The 22,666-nt window shown below is 47.4% G+C and overlaps 1 protein-coding gene across 2 annotated transcripts in view; it reads left to right on the top strand.

Moving 5' to 3' along the window:
- The window catches only part of GATB (glutamyl-tRNA amidotransferase subunit B), a 227,245-nt gene that overhangs the window by 201,190 nt on the left and 3,389 nt on the right, over positions 1-22,666 (top strand). Inside the window, exon 12 of one of the 2 annotated variants that reach the window (XR_012880567.1) lies at positions 22,139-22,433. The exons of the other annotated variant lie outside the window; for it this stretch is intronic. The gene's annotated coding sequence lies outside the window, so the exon portion shown is untranslated. The remainder of the gene's footprint in view (positions 1-22,138; positions 22,434-22,666) is intronic. 2 annotated transcript variants of the gene reach the window in all.

A 22,666-nucleotide genomic window follows, 5' to 3' on the forward strand; every position in this document is an offset into this window, starting at 1 on the left:
ACAAAAAGTTGAATTTAAAAAAAAATACAATGATTTGAGAAAATCTATTTCTACGTCCATCATTTCTATAGAGTGCTTGGGTTTTTCTACTATACTTCATAATGAATGAGGCATGCATTTCTTAATAAACACATTTAGTAATTGTGATATTAGCTAATGTCATAAACACACATGTCTATGACATAAAGAACCCATAAAACAAGATTCTATAACAGAAGGGCATACAGCCATATGCAGCGCCATAGTTGAAGTGTCCGTGGTCCTGCAACAATCTGTAAGGGAGAAAGAAGACATTCACCTAGCCAATCAGATTAGCCAAATCCACTTAGCTAACTAGATTAGGAAAATTGGAGGCGTGGCCTAGCAGCAGATGTAAGAGGACGTGTGTGGCTGGAGCTCCTGCTGTATTTATCCTGAAAGTACTGTTTATCCCTGAATTACCCGGTAATATTCACCGATTGGGAGGCTGGAGGAGTCGGTACCGCTTAATACAGCAGCAATGACCCGTTCTAAGAAGCAAAAAACGCCGCTGGCGAGTCCGGGGCCGAGAAGGCAAGATGGCGCCGAGGAGACTGACTGCAGGAGCAGGCACATGCGGTCTGAAGCGGCGGACAGGCTGGAGAGATTTGCAAGAACCCCTCGTGCGAGCGGATCTGCAGCAGGCAAGACGCCGGTGGCTGGCAGTGGGAAGGCAGACAGCATGGCCTCAGGTTCCAGATACTCCGTGCTGGGAGAGGACTCGGTGAGTGAGGAGGAGGAAGAGCTGGGGAGTCAGCAGCGGGACAAGCGTGTGGAGGAGGATGGAGGCAGAACGCATAGCAGGAGAGACCAGGTGAAGGAGCCTTCCCTTGCAGATATATTCGCTGCGGTAAAGCAGAACTCCTCAATTTTATCTGTGCTGACCGGGCAGGTGGGAAGCCTGAAGGAAGATATACTGGTGTTACGTAATGACTTACAGAAAGTGGCAGAAAGAACCACAGTTATTGAGGGGAGAGTGTCTGAAGTGGAAGATGTTCTGCCGGAGCTCAGGCGGGATGTGCAGTCTCAGTCCTTGGCGGTGGTGGCCCTGCAGGCTAAGGCGGATGATTTAGAGAATCGGTTACGCAGAAACAACGTGCGTCTGGACGGAGTGCCGGAAAAATAACTCGCATGAGTTTTTTGAAAAATGGCTGCTGGAGCAGTTTGGCCGGGAAGAGCTGTCTCCTTTATATGCTGTTGAAAGGGCGCACAGAGTACCTACCAGACCGGGACCACCGGGGAGGCCCCCGAGACCGGTCTTAGTGAAGCTGTTGCACTACAAGGACAGAGATAAGATACTGAGGAAGGCAAGGGAACGGCAGGATATCTCCATCAATGGCGCCAAAATATTCTTTTATCCGGATTTCTCCGCGGATGTGCAGAAGAAGCGGCTGCAATACTGGGATGTAAAGAAACGCCTGAGGAACTTGTCCATACCATACTCCATGATGTATCTGGCCAAATTGCGGGTGGTTGCTTTTGGGACTGCTTCATTCTTTGAGAACCCCAGAGAGGCTGCAAGATGGCTGGATAGCAATGAGGCACGGTTGCGGAGACCGGCTGGAGAAGAAGATGCGTGAAAGCCCGCCTGGGCGGTGAAGTCTGGAGCCATGTTGGCGTTTGCGGGACTGTAGCATATTATATGTTATTATGCAGTTCTCCGAAGTGTGTGAACACCCTTGTCTGAAACACAGCAGGGTGGTATCCTTTTATCAAGAATGGCCGCACCTGACGGCAATGTTATTGTGGGACTGTTACTGGGTACCTAATGTATCTGTAAAATCTGCTGATTGTATGGGATTGTTTATTACATGCGAATAGCAGTGGGAGCCAGCGCTCACTGGAAGTGGTGAGAAAGTTAAACGGTTCAAAGAGAGATGCCAATAGGGTATGTCGAAAGTTCGCACTATGGTGCGTTTCTGCTGGATAGGAGAGACAGTACATGTCGCTCAGACCCTTTTCGGAGGGAAGGTTTTGTTGGGGGAGGAGGGAGGGAACGCACGGCCTAATATCTTGGCTGGAGGAGTAACAGATTTCTTAAAGATATGACGCCTGATGAGATCGGTTAAGTGTCTATCCTGGAACGTCCGGGGAATACGGGAAGCTAGGAAACGGCAGGCAATCTTTAACTGGGTTAAACAGCAAAATGGAGACAGACACGGGGCAAATCCTGCACATATTTCAGCGGTTTTACACGGACCTATATACATCCAAAGTGCATTACGACACACAGCAATTGGAAAAGTATCTGGGAAACATTAATTTGCCTACCTTGTGCCGGGAGGACTGTGAAAGCTTGGAGGCCCCTATTTCACTGGAGGAGTTGGAACAGGCGATAAGGGATATGGCAAATGAGAAAGCTCCATGTCCAGATGGGAAATCTATAAGGAATATGGGACGGAACTAGCGCCAGAATATTTGAGTACTTTGCAGGATAGTTTTGACAGAGGTAAACTACCAGACTCCCTATATGAGGCTACGATAGTGGTTCTCCCAAAAGAGGGGAAAGACAGTCAATTACCGGAGTCTTACAGACCAATATCCTTGCTGACATCGGATTTCAAGATTTTGGCAAAGATATTGGCGCTGCGGCTGAACAGGGTGGTACAGCATGTTGTGCATGAAGACCAATCGGGGTTCATGCCCTCCAAATCGACGGCGGTCAACCTCAGGCGGCTGTTTTTAAATCTTCAGGCGACACCGGATGAGCAAGGAGGAAGGGCGGTGCTAACGTTAGATGCCGCAAAAGCGTTCGACTGCGTAGAGTGGGGGTACTTATGGCGGGTAATAGAAAAGATGTGATTCGGCCCTAACTTCGTGAAGTGGGTACAGTTGTTGTATGTGGCCCCTACAGCCCGCATACGGGTGAATGGTGCAATGTCTGAGAAATTTTCACTGGCCCGGGGTACGCGACAGGGGTGCCCACTGTCACCATTATTATTCGCCTTGGCGGTAGAGCCACTGGCGTGCCTCATAAGACAGGAGGAGCGCATAAGAGGCTTGCAATATGGGGAAATGGAGGAAAAAATTTCATTATATGCAGACGATATTTTAATATATATGACGGACACTGAGAATACACTGCAGGTAGTAATGGATACGATCACAAGGTTTGGGGAGTTCTCGGGATTAAATATTAACTGGACCAAGTCTGCTCTGATGCCACTTGACACGGTGAATATTGTAGATACTGGAGGGGGACTCCGGATTCCGATAGTCTCTGAATTTACGTACCTAGGGGTTAAGGTGACGGCTAGGGTCCAAGACTACATGTCTTTGAATGTCTCACCACTGCTGCTTAAGGTGAAACATAAGGTGGATGCCTGGAACAGGCTCCCGCTCTCTGCTCTGGGGAGGACTAATCTAATCAAGATGATCCTTATGCCTCAAGTTTTATACATTCTTCATAACTCCCCAGTATGGATACCTAAACACTGGTTCAGACAATTGCACAATCTCTTTCGGGATCTGGTATGGAAAAAAGGGGTTCCAAGGATTAAATTGGAGAAATTGCAATTGCCGAAAGACGAAGGGGGGGGGGGTAGCGCTGCCAAATGCCTGGATATACTACCTGGCTGCCCAGAGCCAACAATTTAAGGGATGGGTGGACACAGAGACTTGGGGCTCCAGTGCACGTTTATTGTCATATTTGGGGGGAGGACTCAACCCACTAGAGGGGCTGGAAGCGCATACCTTTAAGAGATTGGCGAGTGCTAAACCAACGTTACTCCTGATACATAAAATATGGTGGCAATGCAAACAGATCCTGGGAGTGGGAATGTGCACCAAATATACTCCCCTATGGCATAATCCGGTCCTGTGGGAATTATATCAATTAGAGGGCATGCAAAAATGGGAATCGGCAGGGGTTAGACGAATACAACTCTTGTATGATGATAACGGGTTGAGATCATTTCAACAGTTGAAAGACCTATTTCCACTAGAGCACAATATGTTTTATCAATATTTGCAGATCCGTCATGCCTTACAGGCACAGGCGCATGTGGTGGACCTGACGGTCTGTGCTCTTGGGGTCCTGGAGTATGTGGGAAGGTCTGACACAACCAAAGGCCTGATCTCAATGGCGTACAGGAGCTTTCTGTCCAAACACCTGGGAAACCCAATGGTGCTGGTAAAAGCGAATTGGGAACAGGATGTTGGTCCATTGACTGAGGAGGAATGGGAGGAGATATTAGCATCCACATGTCACTTATCGCTCAGTCTGACGCAGAGGAGATCACAACACTTCCTGATACATAGAGTGTACCGCACCCCGTGGGTATTAAAACAGATGGGTATTAGAGCGGATGCTAAATGTCCTAGGTGCACGGAAGAGAAGGCGGACATACTGCATATGTTTTGGTCATGTGAGGCTCTGAGGATCCTATGGGGGGAAATATTGGATCTGATAAAGCAGGTGTATGGTCGGGAATTGGCGGCAGACCCTAAAGTTATGTTGTTGGGAGCGGTGGGAGAATTGGAGAGTGACAGAATGGCAAGCCTGGCAATTGCCAAGATATTATATCAAACCAGGAAATGCATTGCTAAACACTGGCTGGATGCGGAGCCACCAGGGATGAGGGAAATTGTAGGAATGTTGAACTATAATATCCTGATGGAGCATAAGATATTTTCTAAAAGGGGCACGGAAAAAAAATTTGAGAAACAATGGAGCAGATGGTTGGCCTGTTCCGAGGTGCTGTCACCTGAACTAAGCAGAATAAGGGCGAGAGTCGTCTGAGGAACTGGAGGTGATAGAGTCTGGAGCAAAAAGGGGTGGTGGGGAAATTGGATAAGAGAAATGTGCTCTGACCAGGAATGGTACTAGAAACAAAGGGCGAAGATATAGTGGGGGGCCGTGCGGGGAGGGGGGAAAGGGGGGAAGTTGGGGATTTCCTGATATGTTGTCACTATTGTATACGATGTTGGAAAATTGAAATGTGAATGTGACTGTGTTATTTCATTTCTGTGTTCGTATCAATAAAATTGGTTTGATTTAAAAAAAAAAATTTGCAAAATTGATTTTACCAACCAGATCAGTCAGATTAACAGTAGCGATCAGTGGGGTGATAGATGCTTCACCTTTATGTACCAGGTCTGGAGAGACCTCATCTTTATTTCACTAGTATAATATCTATAGTGTATTTATAGTATCTGTAAACATGGGGTAGGGAGACAGACAGGTGAGCCCTAATCTACCCGCCACTCAGTCCCTGCCTACTTGCAACGACCCACCCTAGGCGACGGGGTACAACTGGGCGACGGTCCCTACACTCAATAGGTGCACGACAGACAAACAGACAAGGGTACAAATGGGGGAAGTTGGGGAAATGGGGAAGTTGCCCACGGGAACACCGTGAGCAACAAGCGAGGTGAACGAGCCGAGTCAAACCAGGAGATGAGCGAGGTACAAAACGCAGAGCAGAAGAGTGGTCAGTAAAGCCAAGGTCAATAACAAGCAGAGGGTCAGTAGTTCAAGAAGCTGCAGCAGGGCCAGGAAACCAGCAGAGAAGAATCACAAGCAAAGGAGGAACAGAAAAGGCAGGTATAAATAGAAAGAGGGCGGGCGCTAGCTCCGTCTGGTCAGGCTGTGATAGGCTCTCCCACTCCTAAGCCTGCCATCCTGAGTGGTGGAAGATGAAGTCAGTCTCACAGACATAGAAGCAGGTGCAGACTGATTACCTATGGGCGTTGACACAGAAGATGTCTGGCAGATCCTTTACAGTACCCCCCCTTTTATGAGGGGCCACCGGACCCTTTCTAGGTGGACCTGGTTTATTGAGGAAACGAAGGTGGAACCTCCTGACCAATACCCCAGCGTGAACATCCCGGGCGGGTACCCAAGTCCTCTCCTCAGGCCCGTATCCTCTCCAATTGACCAGGTACTGGAGGGAGCCTTGGACCATCCTGCTGTCCACAATCTTGGCCACCTCGAATTCTACTCCCTCAGGGGTGAGAACAGGGACCGGAGGTTTCCTCGAGGGAGCCAAGGACGGGGAGCAGCGTTTAAGGAGGGAGGCATGAAACACGTTGTGTACTCGAAAAGACGGGGGCAACTCCAGTCGGAAGGAGACAGGGTTGAGGACTTCAATGACCTTGTACGGCCCTATAAACCGGGGAGCAAACTTCTTGGACGGGACTTTAAGGCGCAAATTTTTTGACGATAGCCACACCAGATCCCCGACCACAAACAAGGGGGTAACATCTTCTATCTGCCTGAGTCTTTTGTATGCTCTGGGACGCCTCTAGGTTCTTCTGAACCTGGGCCCAGACTGTGCACAGTTCCCGATGAACGACCTCTACCTCGGGGTTGTTGGAACTACCAGGTGAAACGAAGGAGAACCGTGGATTAAACCCAAAATTACAGAAAAAGGGGGAGACCCCTGACGAGTTACTGACCCGGTTATTAAGGGAAAATTCGGCAAGGGGAATGAATGAGACCCAATCATATTGACAGTCAGAGATAAAACACCTTAAATATTGTTCTAGAGACTGATTAGTCCTCTCAGTTTGGCCATTAGTTTCAGGATGGAAGGCAGAGGAGAAGGACAGATCAATCTCCAACTTTTTACAGAAAGCTCTCCAAAACAATGAAACAAATTGTACCCCTCTGTCAGAAACAATATTGACAGGGACCCCATGGAGACGCAGAATGTGTTTGACAAACAAGGTAGCTAACGTCTTAGCATTGGGTAGTTTCTTGAGTGGCACATCTTACTGAAGCGGTCTACTACAACCCACACCACCGACTTGCCTTGAGATGGAGGCAAATCGGTGATAAAATCCATGGAGATATGGGTCCAAGGTCTCTGGGAAATTGGCAAAGAACATAGTAAGCCCGCTGGTTGGGAGTCTTGGACCTAGCACAAACTTCACAAGCGGCGACATAGGCCTTAACGTCTTTAGGCAACCCAGGCCACAAATAGTTTCTGGCAATGAGGTGCTTGGTACCAAGGATGCCTGGATGACCAGATAGTGCGGAGTCATGATTTTCCCTAAGTACCCTTAGCCGGAATTGCAGGGGAACAAACAACTTGTTCTCAGGAAGGTTTCCGGGAGCTGAACCTTGATCAGCCGCAATTTCAGAGACTAAATCAGAATCAATAGAGGAAATGATTATACCTGGAGGCAAAACACAAGCAGCATCCTCCTCCGAAGGAGGGCTGGCCATGAAGCTACGCGACAGTGCATCAGCCTTAATATTTTTAGACCCAGCCCTACCCTTAGGGAGCTTAGCTCCTGGTACCAAATCAATTGCGCAATCGTATTCTCTATGAGGAGGTAACACTTCGGAGGCCTCTTTAGAGAAAACATCAGCGAAGTCCTGAACAAACTCAGGTAGAGTGTTCACCTCCTCAGGGGGAGAAATAGAATTAACAGAAAAACATGACGTCATGCATTCATTACCCCATTTGGTAAGATCCCCAGTATTCCAGTCAAACGTGGGATTATGCAACTGCAACCAGGGAAGGCCTAAAACCAAATCGGACGATAATCCCTGCCTCACCAGTACAGAGCACTGCTCCGAATGCATGGAGCCAACAAGGAGTTCAAAAACAGGGGTATGCTGTGTAAAATAACCATTAGCAAGAGGAGTGGAGTCGATACCCACTACCGGGACAGGTCTAGGCAAATCAATCAATGGCATAGCTAGAGACATAGCAAATTCCACAGACATAATATTAGCAGAAGACCCTGAATCCACGAAGGCACTGCCGGTAGCAGACCTACCACCAAAAGAGACCTGAAAGGGAAGCAAGATTTTATTACGTTTCATATTTATGGGAAATACCTGTGCGCCCAAGTGACCTCCCCGATGGTCACTTAGGCGCGGAAGTTCTTCCGGCTGCTTATTCTTACGCCTAGGACAGTTGTTCACTTGATGCTTGTCATCCCCACAGTAGAAGCAGAGACCATTCTTCCTGCGGAACTCTCTACGTTGTTGGGGGGACACGGAGGCCCCGAGTTGCATAGGTACCTCCGAGTCTTCCGTGGAAGAACGAAGCAACGGAACCTCGGGAGGCATCATTGGGGAGTCAGAGGAGAAAACACAAAAACGTTCAAGTCGTCGTTCCCTGAGACGTCGGTCAAGTCGTACCGCTAAAGCCATAACCTGATCTAGGGAGTCAGAAGAGGGATAGCTAACTAGCAGGTCTTTCAGGGCGTTCGACAGACCCAATCTAAACTGGCACCTTAAGGCAGGGTCGTTCCACCAAGAAGCTACACACCACTTCCTAAAGTCAGAACAATACTCCTCAACAGGTCTCTCACCCTGACGTAAGGTCACCAGCTGACTCTCGGCAAAGGCAGTCTTGTCAGTCTCGTCATAAATGAGCCCGAGAGCAGAAAATAAAAGATCAACGGAGGAAAGTTCAGGGGCGTCAGGAGCCAAGGAGAAGGCCCATTCTTGGGGCCCGTCCTGGAGCCGGGGCATAATTATACCCACCCGCTGGCTCTCAGAACCAGAGGTGTGGGGCTTTAAGCGAAAATAGAGCCTACAACTCTCCCGAAAGGAGAAAAAAGTCTTCCGGTCCCCTGAGAACCGGTCAGGCAACTTGAGGTGGGGTTCAAGAGGTGAGGTGAGGGGCACTATCAGGGTAGCATCAGGCTGGTTGTCCCTCTGAGCCAGGGCCTGGACCTGTAGGGAGAGGCCCTGCATTTGCTGAGCCAGGGTCTCAAGGGGGTCCATAGAGTGTCAGGGACTAGGTATATGGGCTTGTGATTATGTAAATATGGGGTAGGGAGACAGACAGGTGAGCCCTAATCTACCCGCCACTCAGTCCCTGCCTACTTGCAACGATCTGCCCTAGGCGACGGCGTACAACTGGGCGACGGTCCCTACACTCAATAGGTGCACAACAGACAAGGGTACAAAGAAGCCGGGGAAATGGGGAAGTTGCCCACGGGAACCCCGTGAGCAACAAGCGAGGTGAACGAGCCGAGTCAAACCAGGAGATGAGCGAGGTACAAAACGCAGAGCAGAAGAGTGGTCAGTAAAGCCAAGGGTAATAACAAGCAGAGGGTCAGTAGTTCAAGAAGCTGCAGCAGGGCCAGGAAACCAGCAGAGAAGAATCACAAGAAGCAGGTGCAGACTGATTACCTATGGGCGTTGACACAGAATCTGTGTCTGGCAGATCCTTTACAGTATCACTTCCACTATAAATATGGTTAGATATGCAAAGTCTATCAAAACTGCGCTAAATTACATGTTGGGATTAGCCTTCTAAGCCCAGAGGAAGGGCAGTCCTTAAATCATGGTTCCCTACAGGTTTTCTCTGCAAAGGATTTTTTTCTCTCCTGAGTGCTGGAGGCTGACTCTCTGTGAGTCGGAGATCTTCCATTTTCAATGTCTCTTTTATAGCTATTGACCCGATTTTATTTTTTTATTTTAAGACATTCATTTGAGGCTCTAAATTAAAGGGGTAGTGTCAAGAAGACAAAACCCTTTTGAAATATTGGCTGATCATCATGGGCTCGGCTTCTCTTACCCCCAGCAATCAACTGTTCTAGCCAGGGGAAGCATTGGCCAGCCACACACCTTCCCTGCAGCGGAAGCTGCAGAGAAGAAGTAGCATTACAGGCCATCCGTTCAGATGAATGGCTGTCTATGTAATGAAAAGACGCGCTGGGTGTGCCGGAGCGGGAGCCGCTCTCACAGACTGGCTCTGTTCTGGCACATAGAGAGGGACGCTCCCCTCAATGACGTCCATATGCACTAATAGGGCATATGGACTGGGGTTGTGTTGATGAGACAACCCCTTTTAAGTTATAATAATGTAATTTTAAATAAAGCTGTGGCCATTTAACACCTAAATAAAGTGTTTGATACAATTTTTTCACAATCTTTGGTTTGGGTCATTTTGCTTGGGAGTCAGGATCCATCGCATATTACTCGAAGCCAGATATCCAGTAGGTGCGTTTTTAACTCCAATATAGAACAGAGATGTAAAAGCATCACTTTACAATTAGCACAAGTGTGCACACTTCTTTAGATTAAAGAGGCTCTGTCACCACATTATAAGTGCCCTATCTCCTATATAAGGAGATCGGCGCTATAATGTAGGTGACAGTAATGCTTTTTATTTAAAAAAAAGATCTATTTTTACCACTTTATTAGCGATTTTAGATTTATGCTAATGAGTTGCTTAATGCCCAAGTGGGCGTATTTTTACTTTATACCAAGTGGCCGTTGTACAGAGGAGTGTATGACGCTGACCAATCAGCGTCATGCACTCCTCTCCATTCATTTACACAGCAGCATCGCGTTCTTACTAGAACACTATGTGCTGCCACATACACAGACATTAATGTTAACCAAGTGTCCTGATAATGAATATACATGACCTCCAGCCTGGACGTCATGTGTATTCAGAATCCTGACACTTCTGAATCTTTTCTGTGAGATTTCCAGCAAGGGAAACGATATCTCGTTTACATCGTAATCTCGCGAGATTACGCGGGGCTTGCTGAAATCTCACAGAAAAGATTCAGAAGTGTCAGGATTCTGAATACACATGACGTCCAGGCTGGAGGTCATGTATATTCATTATCAGGACACTTGATTAATGTCTGTGTATGTGGCTGCACATCGTGTTCTAGTAAGAACGCGATGCTGCTGTGTAAATGAATGGAGATGAGTGTATGACGCTGACTGGTCACTGATTGGTCAGCGTCATACACTCCTCTGTACAACGCCCACTTGGTCGAAAGTAAAAACACGCCCACTTGGGCATTAAGAAACTCATTAGCATAAAGCTAAAAATCGCTAATTGGTCTAAAATAGATCGTTTTTCTAAATAAAAAGCATTACTGTCACCTACATTATAGCGCCGATCTCCTTATGTAGGAGATAGGGCACTTATAATGTGGTGACAAAGCCTCTTTAAGCTAATGGGTATGATTTATCAATAATGTCAGAAAGTTTCTGAATTTATCTGTTTGTGAAAATGGTACAAATTGCAACAATTTTTCTGAAAATGGCACACACTGCATTATAAATTTAATGTAACTTGCTAAGCATCTCAGAGACTTATTTCTACACACATTTCAAACCTGTTAAGAGAGGCATAAAATGCACAATGAATTTGGTGCATGTCATTTACTAAAATTTGTTAAGCATTTTGTTCCACAATTTAGGCACATTTTGGTCAGTAAATCTCCAATTGTATTATTTTCTGTAGTCATACAGGGAGAGAATTATTAATACTGGCGCACTGTGCAATCGGTACGTTAGTCTCTCTTCCAGTGCAGTAAGCACAGATTAATCAACAGGACGCAAGCCATGTTGACTAATCTAGCATAGTTTAAAGAGGCTCTGTCACCACATTATAAGTGCCCTATCTCCTACATAAGGAGATGGGCGCTATAATGTAGGTGACAGTAATGCTTTTTATTTAAAAAAACGATCTATTTTTACCACTTTATTAGCGATTTTAGATTTATGCTAATGAGTTGCTTAATGCCCAAGTGGGCGTATTTTTACTTTAGACCAAGTGGGCGTTGTACAGGGGAGGGTATGACGCTGACCAATCAGCCTCATGCACTCCTCTCCATTCATTTACTCAGCGCATAGGGATCCTGTTAGATCCTTATGTGCTGTCTTATACTAAGGCGGGATTCACACGACCGGGTCGTTCCCGAGCCCGAGTGTCGGCCGGTAAAATCGGCCATTTTGCCCGGCCGGTTTGCATAAAGTTATGCATCCGTGCCGGGCCGGGCAGATCCGGACAGTGACATCAGCGGCAGCTCCTGAAGGGGAATCCCCATGTGTTCGGGGATTCCGCTTCAGGAGTTTCCCCTGATGTCACTGCCCAGATATGGACAGAGACATCAAGCGCCCTGTCCAGGAGCGGAATCCCCGAAAACACGGGGATTCCGCTCCTTCAAGGAGCTAAAGTGCGGCTAGCACATAGCAGAGCGGGGAGATACCTCCCCGCTCTGCTATAGTGGCGTCGCTACAGTAGTAGCAGCCGCAGCAGCTGCTGCTACTACTACTAGCGGCGCCATCGAAGGTGTCGCCGAGCTAGGGTGCTTTTAACAAGCAGGGGAAGGGAGCCAGCGCAGCGTTCCCTCCACCTGCTGTACACCCCGGCCCTGCAACACAGTGTACAGCGATGCCATTCGTCAGAATGGCATCAACTCCTCCTCCTCACATGCACTCTGCGCTGTGAGGAGGAGGAGATAGAGCGCAAGCGCCGGGAAACCCGGCCATCACTCGGAACACATTCCGGTGATGGCCGTGTAATACCCGGCCCCATAGACTTCTATGGGAGCCGGGTGTCCGGGCAAAGATAGAGCATGTCCTATTTTTTGACGGCCGGATTTTCCGGCCGTCAAAAAATCGGTCGTGTGAATAGCCCCATTAGGGGTCTATTATTCCTAATGCAGCCGGGTGCCGGCCGATTTATGAACGGCCGGCACCCGGCCGGGAAACCCTGCCGTGTGAATGAGGCCTTACACATTAACAAAACTGAAGTGTTTTGACAGTGAATAGACATTTCACGGGATGTCTATTCACAATCTCTGCACTTCGTTACTGTTTCTATGGTAGTTACAGCAGAGGAAGCGTGATCTCGTTGTAACATGTAATTTACCGCGTAATCTCGCGAGATCACGCTTCCTCTGCTGTAACTACCACAGACAGGGTAACGAAGTGCAGAGATTGTGAATAGACATCCCGTGGAATGTCTATTCACTGTCTAAACACTTCAGTATCGTTAATGTGTTAGTATAAGACAGCACATAAGGATCTAGCAGGATCCCTATGCGCTGCCTAAATGAATGGAGAGGAGTGCATGAGGCTGATTGGTCAGCGTCATACACTCCCATGTACAACGCCCACTTCGTCTAAAGTAAAAATACGCCCACTTAGGCATTAAGCAACTCATTAGCATAAATCTAAAATCGCTAATAAAGTGGTAAAAATAGATCGTTTTTTTAAATAAAAAGCTCTGCTGTCACCTACATTATAGTGCCGATCTCCTTATGTAGGAGATAGGGCACTTATAATGTGGTGACAGAGCCTCTTTAAGCTAAAAAATGACACCAGGTTGGACCTACTTAAAAAAGTTGCGGGAAATTTCAATAAATGAGTTGTGCGTGGCGTGAATCCGAAGCGCCACCCACTCTTCCTGGGGTAAAAAAAAGTGACGCATGAGCTCCCTTATTATAGCAGGGCTGTGTTATTATTAAATATGGTATTATTGTGGAACAAGTAGGGTAGATCTGGGCGGGGAGGGAGGAAGTGTCCCAGAGCTGCCAGGAGGGATTTTATAGGTGAAGATGAAATCCAGTAGTTCACAGGAAGTTTGCCACACAGGAGAAAAAGACTTCCTGAGGTCTACACATGAGAGCATGGTCATTATACTGCTGGGATTTAGCGTCCTAAACATGACCTCTCACAAATGGCCGTTTTAGCATTTTGTGTAAATAGAAGTTATAATACAGCGTGTGCTGTATGTACATTACGAGAGAAGAGTCCTGAGATGAGCCTAGTTGTACCGGCCTTGGCTTGGCACAATGCCGTATTATTCCTTCTTTTAAGACGAAATGCTAAAACGGACAGACAGTATTGAGAGGGGCATGTTCAGAACGCTGAACCCCATGATAGAGTCTCAGTGCCCTAACATCCAGTGACAGGTTCCCTTTAACTAGCAGACAACAGAGGACAACAATGACAAGCTATTAGTCCTATGGTTGGACTTTCTGAAGTTGAAAGTGAAGAGGATTTTGAACCACTTCTACATAGCTATGAACTGGTTTCCCATTTTGATCAGCTACTAGTCTTTATTGAATTGAGAGTCTCCTGAGCCAAGTAATTTAACAAAGGGTGTGGTGACACTAATGCATCCGGCTTGAATCTAGACTAAATAGTAGTGTGCGGTAATGGCGCTAGAACAGTGCTTACCAGCTACAGATACCCCCCGCACACACACACACGCACAGATCTTCTGCCTCTGATGACACCACACTGTGCCTCAGCTCCAGATGCTCTCCCACTGCCTCACCTCCAGATGCTCTCACACCGCCTCACCTCCAGAAGCTCTCACACCGCCTCAGTTCCAGATGCTGTCACATAGTGCCGTAACTCCAGATGCCCTCACACAATACCTCAGCTCCAGATGCCCTCACACAGTACCTCAGCTCCATATGCCCCCACACTGCTTCGACTCAAGATGCTCTCATAGAGTGACACATCTCCAGATGCTCCCACCTAGTACCGTAGTTCCAGATGCCCTCACACAGTGCCTCAGCTCCAGATGCTCTCACACAGTACCTCAGCTCCATATGCCCCCACACCGCTATGACCCTAGATGCTCCCATGGAGTGAATCCGCTCCAGATGCCATCAAACAGTGCCTCCGCTCCAGATGCCCTCACACAGTGCCTAAGTTCCAGATGCCCTCACACTGTCCCTAAGCCCCAAATGCATACATGCACTAACTTATGAAGTTAATGGCTTCAGGGTACAAGCTTGATCTGTGACTGAGGGGGTGTAGACGCAGGTCTCACAGTGTGGAGTGGGGGGCCCAGCACTACATACGTTTTGTGGCTGTGCTTCCATGTGGAGGAAAGAGACCTCCCCTGTAGTTATCAGAGCAGTGAAGAGGCTTAAAATACTCATACAGCAGTGGGCCTGCACTTTTTTCATTATGGATAAAACGGCCCTGACCTCTAACTCTATATCCCCCTATACACCCTTCTCCCTAAAGGGCTTTTCCAGCTTTTGACAACTGATGACCTATCCACTGGATAGGTCATCAGTACATGATATATGGGGGTCCGACACCCGGGCCCCGCACAGATCAGCTGGTGCGGTGCCTCTGTGCATCGGACGTACAATCCGGCAGCAGTTAGCTCTGGCAACAGAGTACCGGCCAAGCTGCAGTACTGCAGCTCTGCTCCTATCAAGTGAATAGGAGCAGTTCTGCAGCACGGCCGCTATGCTATGTACGGAGCCAACTGTTTCCGGGCTCCATACGTAGCATTATGTGCCACAACATCCGGTGCCCGCAGGCCACCGGAGAGGCTTATTGGACCCGCACCGATGACATACTGATGACCTATCTGGTGGATAGGTCATCAGTTGTGAGAAGGTGGACAACCGATTTAAGAGCTCTGCTGTGTGTATGAGGCCTAATGCAATGTAATAGTTGGAGATGAATTCTATTTTTACTTAATGTTTAATCCGTCTTGCTTGTCTGTTGTGCAGAACTTTCTTTTCCTAGAGTTTTGACGTTTAATTGCTGTGATCATTGATGCATGGCAAATTTTACTGTGCTTGTACAGGTCAGAAATTATTGGCTGGATGATAAATGTGCTTCATAAATAACCAAACAAAATGTATTACAAACTGTAAAAGGTAGTGTATAGCATTTATAAAACATGTTAAAGTCTTTAAAGACACCAGTGTTTTATGAGTTTAAGGCTTTGTTCACAAAACCATGGCATAGCTGCAATGGATCCATTATAAGTCATGACACTAGTGTGAACAGGGCCTTAGTTTACATAATTTCAGGTATGAAGCACATGATAATGCATGAGGATATCTCTCACATCCATTTTCTTTATTTTACCCATTATACAAGTTACTTCTGTTAAAGCTTTGCAACATACAACAAATGTTGTTTTTTTTGTTTTTTTTTAAAAATGTGTATCACCACAATTTAAAAATGTATACTGTCAATGTTACAGTGCGGGCAGCTTACCTCACAAATCACCCTTTTTTGGAGGAACTGTCCATTCTTATGACCTAAATCACTCTGTCCCTCTTTGCTCTTTACTTGTTTCTGTCTGACTGATGAGTATATATGCATCATTAATTTTTATATATTTCAGAATAAGTCTGTCCTAAGCACATATTGGTATGTAATTATATCCAGCTTATTCACCTATTGTTACGTACTCCCTTCCTATTGTTACGTCTTCAGGACGTCGAGAGTCACTCGCTCGGGCGTCGCCCGGCATGGCAGACTGAGGCAGTCTGCAGCCAATAGGAGCTCTGGAGCGTCAGGCCAATCAAAGCCTGGCTGATGTTCCTGAGCTCTTGCCCTCTCCTTATTTAGTTCAGCCTGGGGTAGTAGGACTTTGCCTGTAATTAGAGTTATCTAGCCTGGTGCTTTCCCTTGTTTCAGACTCCCCTGAGCGACTTGCATTTTGACTCCTTTGTGACCCCTGACCCCGGGTGGACTCCTGACTTTTCTTTGCCTTCTGACTTTTGTTTTTCCGCACTCTCCCGGTTTGACCCTGCCTGTCTGACTCCGCCTTTTGCTCCTGGACTTGTCCGTGGCGCCATTCCCTGTCTCTCCCTCCGTGTACTTCCCAGGTGACCCTTTGTTATTTTGTACTGCCTCTTATACGTTTGTCAGTTTCACTTGTACTAGTATAGGGAACGCCGCTCAGTTGTGCGCCGTCGTACAAGTAGGTAGGGACAGAGGTTTGGGAAGAACAGGGACCTCACTGTTTACCGTGTATTTGTTTGTGACAGAATTACAGGCCCTTTACCTGCTCTTCCCTGTTGTCTGGCTTTATTTGCCATGGACCCCTTGGTAGTGTTAACAGAGCTCATCCAATTGGTGCAGGATCTGGCCCAGAGAGTCTACCAGCAGGAGCATGCCCCGCAGGTGGCCGCCCCTGTGTTACCCATGGCAGCCTACCCTCTCGTACCTGTGCTGGAACCCCAAATCCAGTTACCCGATAGTTTCTCTGGCGATGGAACATTTTTTGCATCTTTTCGTGAGAGCTGCATGCTTTATTTTCAGTTATGGCCCCATTCTTCTGGCTCTGAGTCTCAATGTGTGGGGCTCATCATATCCCGTCTGCTAGGGGACCCCCAGGATTGGGCATTTTCCTTATTTCCCACTAGTCCCCAACGCTCCTCTGTCGACGTTTTCTTTTCCGCCCTGTGACATCTCTATGACGAACCCGACAGGACAGCGTATGCTGAAACTCAGTTTGGGGGACTTCCTCAGGGTAAGAGGCCGGTAGAGGAGTACTGCTCTGAGTTTATGAAGTAGTCAGTGGAATCTACCTGGGGTGACTCAGCCCTGAGGTACCATTTCAGGCTAGGACTGACTGACGCCCTGAAAGACCTGCTAGTAGGTAACCCCCTCCGCCGACTCCCTAGATCCCCTCATGAATCTCGCTGTCCATCTCGACCGACGCATCCGGGAGCGTCGGCAGGAACCGTCCAGTCCTCCTACTCCAGTCGCTCCTCCTAGGTCTCGAGCTGTCCCAGTGCCATCTTCTTCACCTGACTGCCAGGAGGAACAGATGGAGATAGGGATCACAGGAGATCCGAAAGTTCGCAGGGAGTTCCACCACAAAAATGCCTTATGCTTCTACTGTGGAGACGCGGACCATCTACTCAGCGCCTGTCCCAAACGCAAAAAGAAGACTCCGGAAAACTTCCGTGCCTAAGTGGTCATCGGGGAGGTCACTTAGGCACACAGGTATTTCCCGTTCGTTTTAATAAGTTGCCAGCCCAGGTGTCATTTTTGGGCAAGACTGGGATAGTTTCTGCGTTTGTGGACTCGGGGTCCGTTGCCAATTTTATTTCCCACAGTTTTGCTTTGTCGATTGGTTTACCCCTTATTGATTTGTCTGTTCCTATTCCCCTGGTAGGGGTACACTCCTCCCCGTTAGCTTGCTGGCACGTTTTCCAGTCTACCCCTGTGTTTTGTTTAAAGTCTGGTTCAATTCACTTTGAGGAATGTACTATTTTTGTCCTTAAGGGGCTACCCACCGAGATTTTATTAGGTCTCCCCTGGTTGCGCAAGCATAACCCCATCTTTGATTGGGTGACGGGGGAACTTGTTACTTGGGGTAAGAAGTGTTTGTCATCTTGTATATCCACCTTAAGGGTCAGTCTCGTTGAGGAGGGGAAGACTCTTCCTGAATTTATTCAGGACTTCAGTGATGTCTTTTGTAAAAAAGCCTCTGAAAAGTTACCTCCTCATCGAGTACACGATTCCGCAATCGGCCTGGTACCTGGAGCCAAGCTCCCCAAAGGTAGAATCTTTAATCTATCTTGCCCTGAGCGTGAAGCAATGAGGGAGTATATCAAGGAGAGCCTGGCCAAGGGGTACATCCTCCCCTCCTCATCACCTGTAGGTGCTTGTTTCTTCTTTGTGGGGAAGAAAGACGGGGGGCTCCGACCCTGTATCGACTACCGTCAGCTTAACAATATTACCATAAAGAACCAACACCCACTTACACTCATCCCCGATCTCTTTAATCAGGTTCAGGGGGCCCAATGGTTCTCTAAGTTTGACCTGCGGGGGGCCTATAACCTGATTAGAGTTCGTAAGGGGGATGAGTGGAAGACTGCCTTTAACACCCCCGAAGGGCACTTTGAGTACCTGGTGATGCCCTTCGGTCTATGTAATGCGCCAGCTGTGTTCCAGACTTTCGTAAATTATATTTTTAGACACTATCTTCGGTTCTTCTTGGTGGTATACTTGAATGACATTTTGGTGTTTTCCAAAGACTGGGACTTGCACGTCAAACATGTCAGGACTGTCTTTCACATTCTCAGGGAGAATAAATTGTTCGCTAAATTTGAAAACTTTATTTTTGGTACTCAAGAGATGCCTTTCTTGGGACACATCCTTACCCCTGAGGAATTCCGCATAGCTCCTGCCAAGGTCCAGGCGGTATATGAATGGGACCGGCATGCTTCCCTGAAAGCCCTCCAAAGGTTTTTAGGGTTCGCAAATTACTACAGACGTTTTATCTAAAAATTTTCATTAATCGCCAAACACCTTACCGACCTCACCCGTAAAGGTGCGGATCTCCTCCACTGGTCTCTGGAGGTGGTTCGAGCCTACGAGCTTTTTAAAGGGTGCTTTTCCTCCGCCCCGGTACTAATCCAACTGGATCAAACTCAACCCTTTATTGTGGAGGTGGATGCTTCCGAGGTGGGTGTGGGAGCAGTATTGTCTCAGGGTCCCACTTCTCACACTTACCTCCGACCCTGTGCCTCCTTTTCCCGTAAGTTCTCTCCCACTGAGCAAACTTCCGATGTGGGTAATCGGGCACTGCTGGTCATCAAATGGGTTTTGGAGGAATGGCGCCATTTTCTCGAAGGGGCAAAACATCGGGTCACGGTCCTCACTGACCATAAAAATTTGGTCTTTTAAGAATCAGCCAGGAGACTCAACCCTAGACAGGCTAGATGGCCTCTATTTTTTACCAGGTTCAATTTAGTTGTTACCTACAGGCCTGGTTCAGAGAATATTAAAGCGGATGCTCTGTCCCATAGTTTTCTGGCCACTCCTCCGCCTGAGACCAAACCCGAAGGAGTATTGCTTCCTGGTGCAGTAGTGGCAACCGTAGACTCTGACCTGACCACAGAGGTTCACGGCCAGCCAGGACTCTGCCCCTGAAGCCCTTCCTGAGGGCAAACTGTTTGTACTCTTACACCTCCGGCTGAGGCTCCTCCAGGAGTGTCATGACTCAGTCCTGTCAGGTCACCCAGGCATCTCTGGTACCAGGGACCTTGTCACCCGTGGTTTCTGGTGGCCAGGGCTGCTACAGGATGTACGAGTCTACGTGGGACCTGCGCCCGGTCTAAAACTCCCAGATCCCGACCTGCATGCTTGTTGTGTCCTTTGCCGGTGCCCCAAGGACCCTGGACCCATCTAGCCATGGATTTCATCACCGATCTCCCTTCATCCCAGGGCAGGTCGGTGATCTGGGTAGTGGTAGACCAGTTTAGTAAAATGGCCCACTTCATTCCCCTGAAGAAATTGCCCAATGCTAAAGAGCTAGTTAACCTCTTTATTAAACATATATTATGTTTGCACAGGGTACCTGTTAACATCGTCTCTGACAGGGGGGTCGTTGTTTTGGTGGGCGTTCTGCAAGCAGTTAGGACTAGACTTGTCCTTTTCATCGGCCTTCCATCCAGAAACTAATGGCCAGACTGAGAGGACCAATCAGTCTCTGGAACAGTATCTCAGATGCTTCGTGGCAGACGCTCAGGATAAATGGTTCAGGTTTTTGGCGCTTTCGGAATTTGCCCTCAATAATCACATCAGCACATCGTCAGGAGTTTCTCCATCCTTTGCTAATTATGGTTTTAATCCCCGTTTTTTGTTTTTTTCATTTTCCCCATGTGTATCAGATAACCCTGAAGTGGAGCTTTTCACTGGGAACTTAAGGGTCATCTGGGACCAGGTCCAGAGCAATCTCAGGGCAGCCCAGGACTGTCAGCGGCTTCAAGCCAATAAAAGGCGTTCTGCCAATCCTGATTTCTTGGTCGGAGATCGGGTTTGGTTATCTTTCAAGAACCTCCGCCTGAGGGTACCCTCCAGAAAGTTTGCCCTCAGGTACATCGGTCCGTATGAGGTCAAGGAGAGGATCAACACGGTCTCCTTCTGCTTAAAATTGCCCCCCTCCTTCCGCATGCATGATGTGTTTCATTCCTCCCTTCTGAAGAGATTTGTTCCCCCCATCCTTCCCATAGGGAAACCTCCCGTCCCAGTATTAACACCTGAGGGACAGGAGTACGAGGTGGCCAGGTTGCTGGATAGTTGAAAGGATCAGGGGTCCATCCAGTACCTGGTCCATTGGAAAGGATATGGTCCTGAGGAGAGGACTTGGGTCCCAGTCCGAGATATCCACGCACGGACCCTTATAAAAAACTTTCATAAAAAATTTGCGAATAAACCTGGTTCGGGGGTGGAGGGTCCAGTGGCCCCTCGTAAAAGGGGGGGTACTGTTACGTACTCCCTTCCTGCGGCTCCCTCGGTATCCAGGACGTCGAGAGTCACTCGCTCGGGCGTCGCCCGGCCTGGCAGACTGAGGCAGTCTGCAGCAAATAGGAGCTCAGGAACGTCAGGCCAATTAAAGCCTGGCTGATGTTCCTGCGCTCCCGCCCTCTCCTTACTTTGCCTGTAATTAGAGTTATCTAGCCTGGTGCTTTCCCTTGTTTCAGACTCCCCTGAGCGACTTGCATTTTGACTCCTTTGTGACCCCTGACTCCGGCTGGACTCCTGACTTTTCTTTGCCTTCTGACTTTTGTTTTTCCGCTCTCTCCCGGTTTGACCCTGCCTGTCTGACTCCGCCTTTTGCGCCCAGACTTGTCCATGGCGCAATTGCCCTGCCTCTCCCTCCGTGTACTTCCCAGGTGACCCTTTGTTATTTCGTACTGTCACTGTCTTATCCGTTTGTCAGTTTCGCTTGTACTAGTATAGGGTACGCTGCCCAGTTGTGCGCCGTCGTTTAGGTCAGGTCGTACAAGTAGGTAGGGACAGAGGTTTGGGAAGAACAGGGACCTCACTGTTTACCATGTATTTGTTTGTGACACCTATCCAGCTATTTACTTCTCTTTGACTGTGATGTCTACATAGCTTGTAGGCTCTGACATCATATTTAAAGTGACTGTCACGTCGGACAAGACTGGAAAAACATGGAATTTTGGGGTTTTTGCTCATTGATTCTTAAGGGCAGGTTTATTTTTAACACAACTTTACCTTTTTCTGGTAGGAAAAGTGGGGTTGGAGCCCAATGATGCGGCAGAAAGTTAAAGAATTCCTATACCCTCCTTTCCCCACTGGGATATGTACTCACGTTAAAAACACTTTGTGACCCAGGGCTGCTTTTGTACAGAAACTCTAGAGGGGAAGGGGACTTTTTTATTGCCAATGTTACTTTACTAGCAAAGAGACTACTAGATTCTCTGTGATACAAGTTTTATTACTGTGTTCTTCTTTGGCTGTGTACGTCTTTTTGATGCATGATTATTTTATTAATCTACTTTTCTATGTCAATTCATGATTAAAGAAGTTCAGAATATGAAAAATGGTGTGAAACTTTGTCATATACATACGCTGTTTGCAAGATTTCGTATTTTATGTAAATTCTATAGTTGTCTGTTTTTCCTTTTGCACTGTACCTGTCAGTATGGTTGTTATCCTGCTAGTACATCACGAGACCCTTTGTTGCCACTGGCAGACACCTGCTCCTTCAACCTTCTGCATCCCAGTTTCTTTTAGCAACCGACACACATTGAAGTCCTCGTGCCAACTGGGTACGAAGACCATAAACAAAGTTGTGGGAATGGGGGTGCTTTAGGTAATATGTGTAGTTCAGTAAAGATATTTTTCTAACTATCTCAGAACCAGGCTTATTACACCCAGGAGAATAGCTGGAAGGATTAAACTGTTGAAGCACAGACGTGGTGCAGTAAGATCTCCCATAAAAATTCTACAGAGTAGAGTAGAAGCTAAAGAAACTGGATCCTCGGGCAGATTTTTCCAAAGAGGCTTTGAAGAAGCTATCAATAAGATACAGTACACTGAGCGGAACAAGATAACAGAGAACTGAAGCTACGTACGGGACTATTCAGTCATACCAGGATCATACTGTGGAGTGGAAATATTAAGCTACCTGCAATAAACACATAAAGACAACGTGAGTCATTCCCAGACAAGTATCCATAAACCTTTAACTGAAACTTCCAAAAATAGTAATTAAAGGGGTTATCCAGGGGGGGATTTTTGTTTTTTACTAATATGTTAATCTCTGAAAAATAGTGCATTTACTAATTTACATGTTTTATAAAACATGCCCCATTGCCAGAATACAGTCATCACAGTAAATGTAGAAGTTTAATAAGGTCTTACCATTAAACTGACAATTGATAT

This window comes from Rhinoderma darwinii, chromosome 1 (genome assembly GCF_050947455.1).
Source record: "Rhinoderma darwinii isolate aRhiDar2 chromosome 1, aRhiDar2.hap1, whole genome shotgun sequence".
In the NCBI taxonomy this organism is placed as follows: Eukaryota; Metazoa; Chordata; class Amphibia; order Anura; family Rhinodermatidae; genus Rhinoderma; species Rhinoderma darwinii.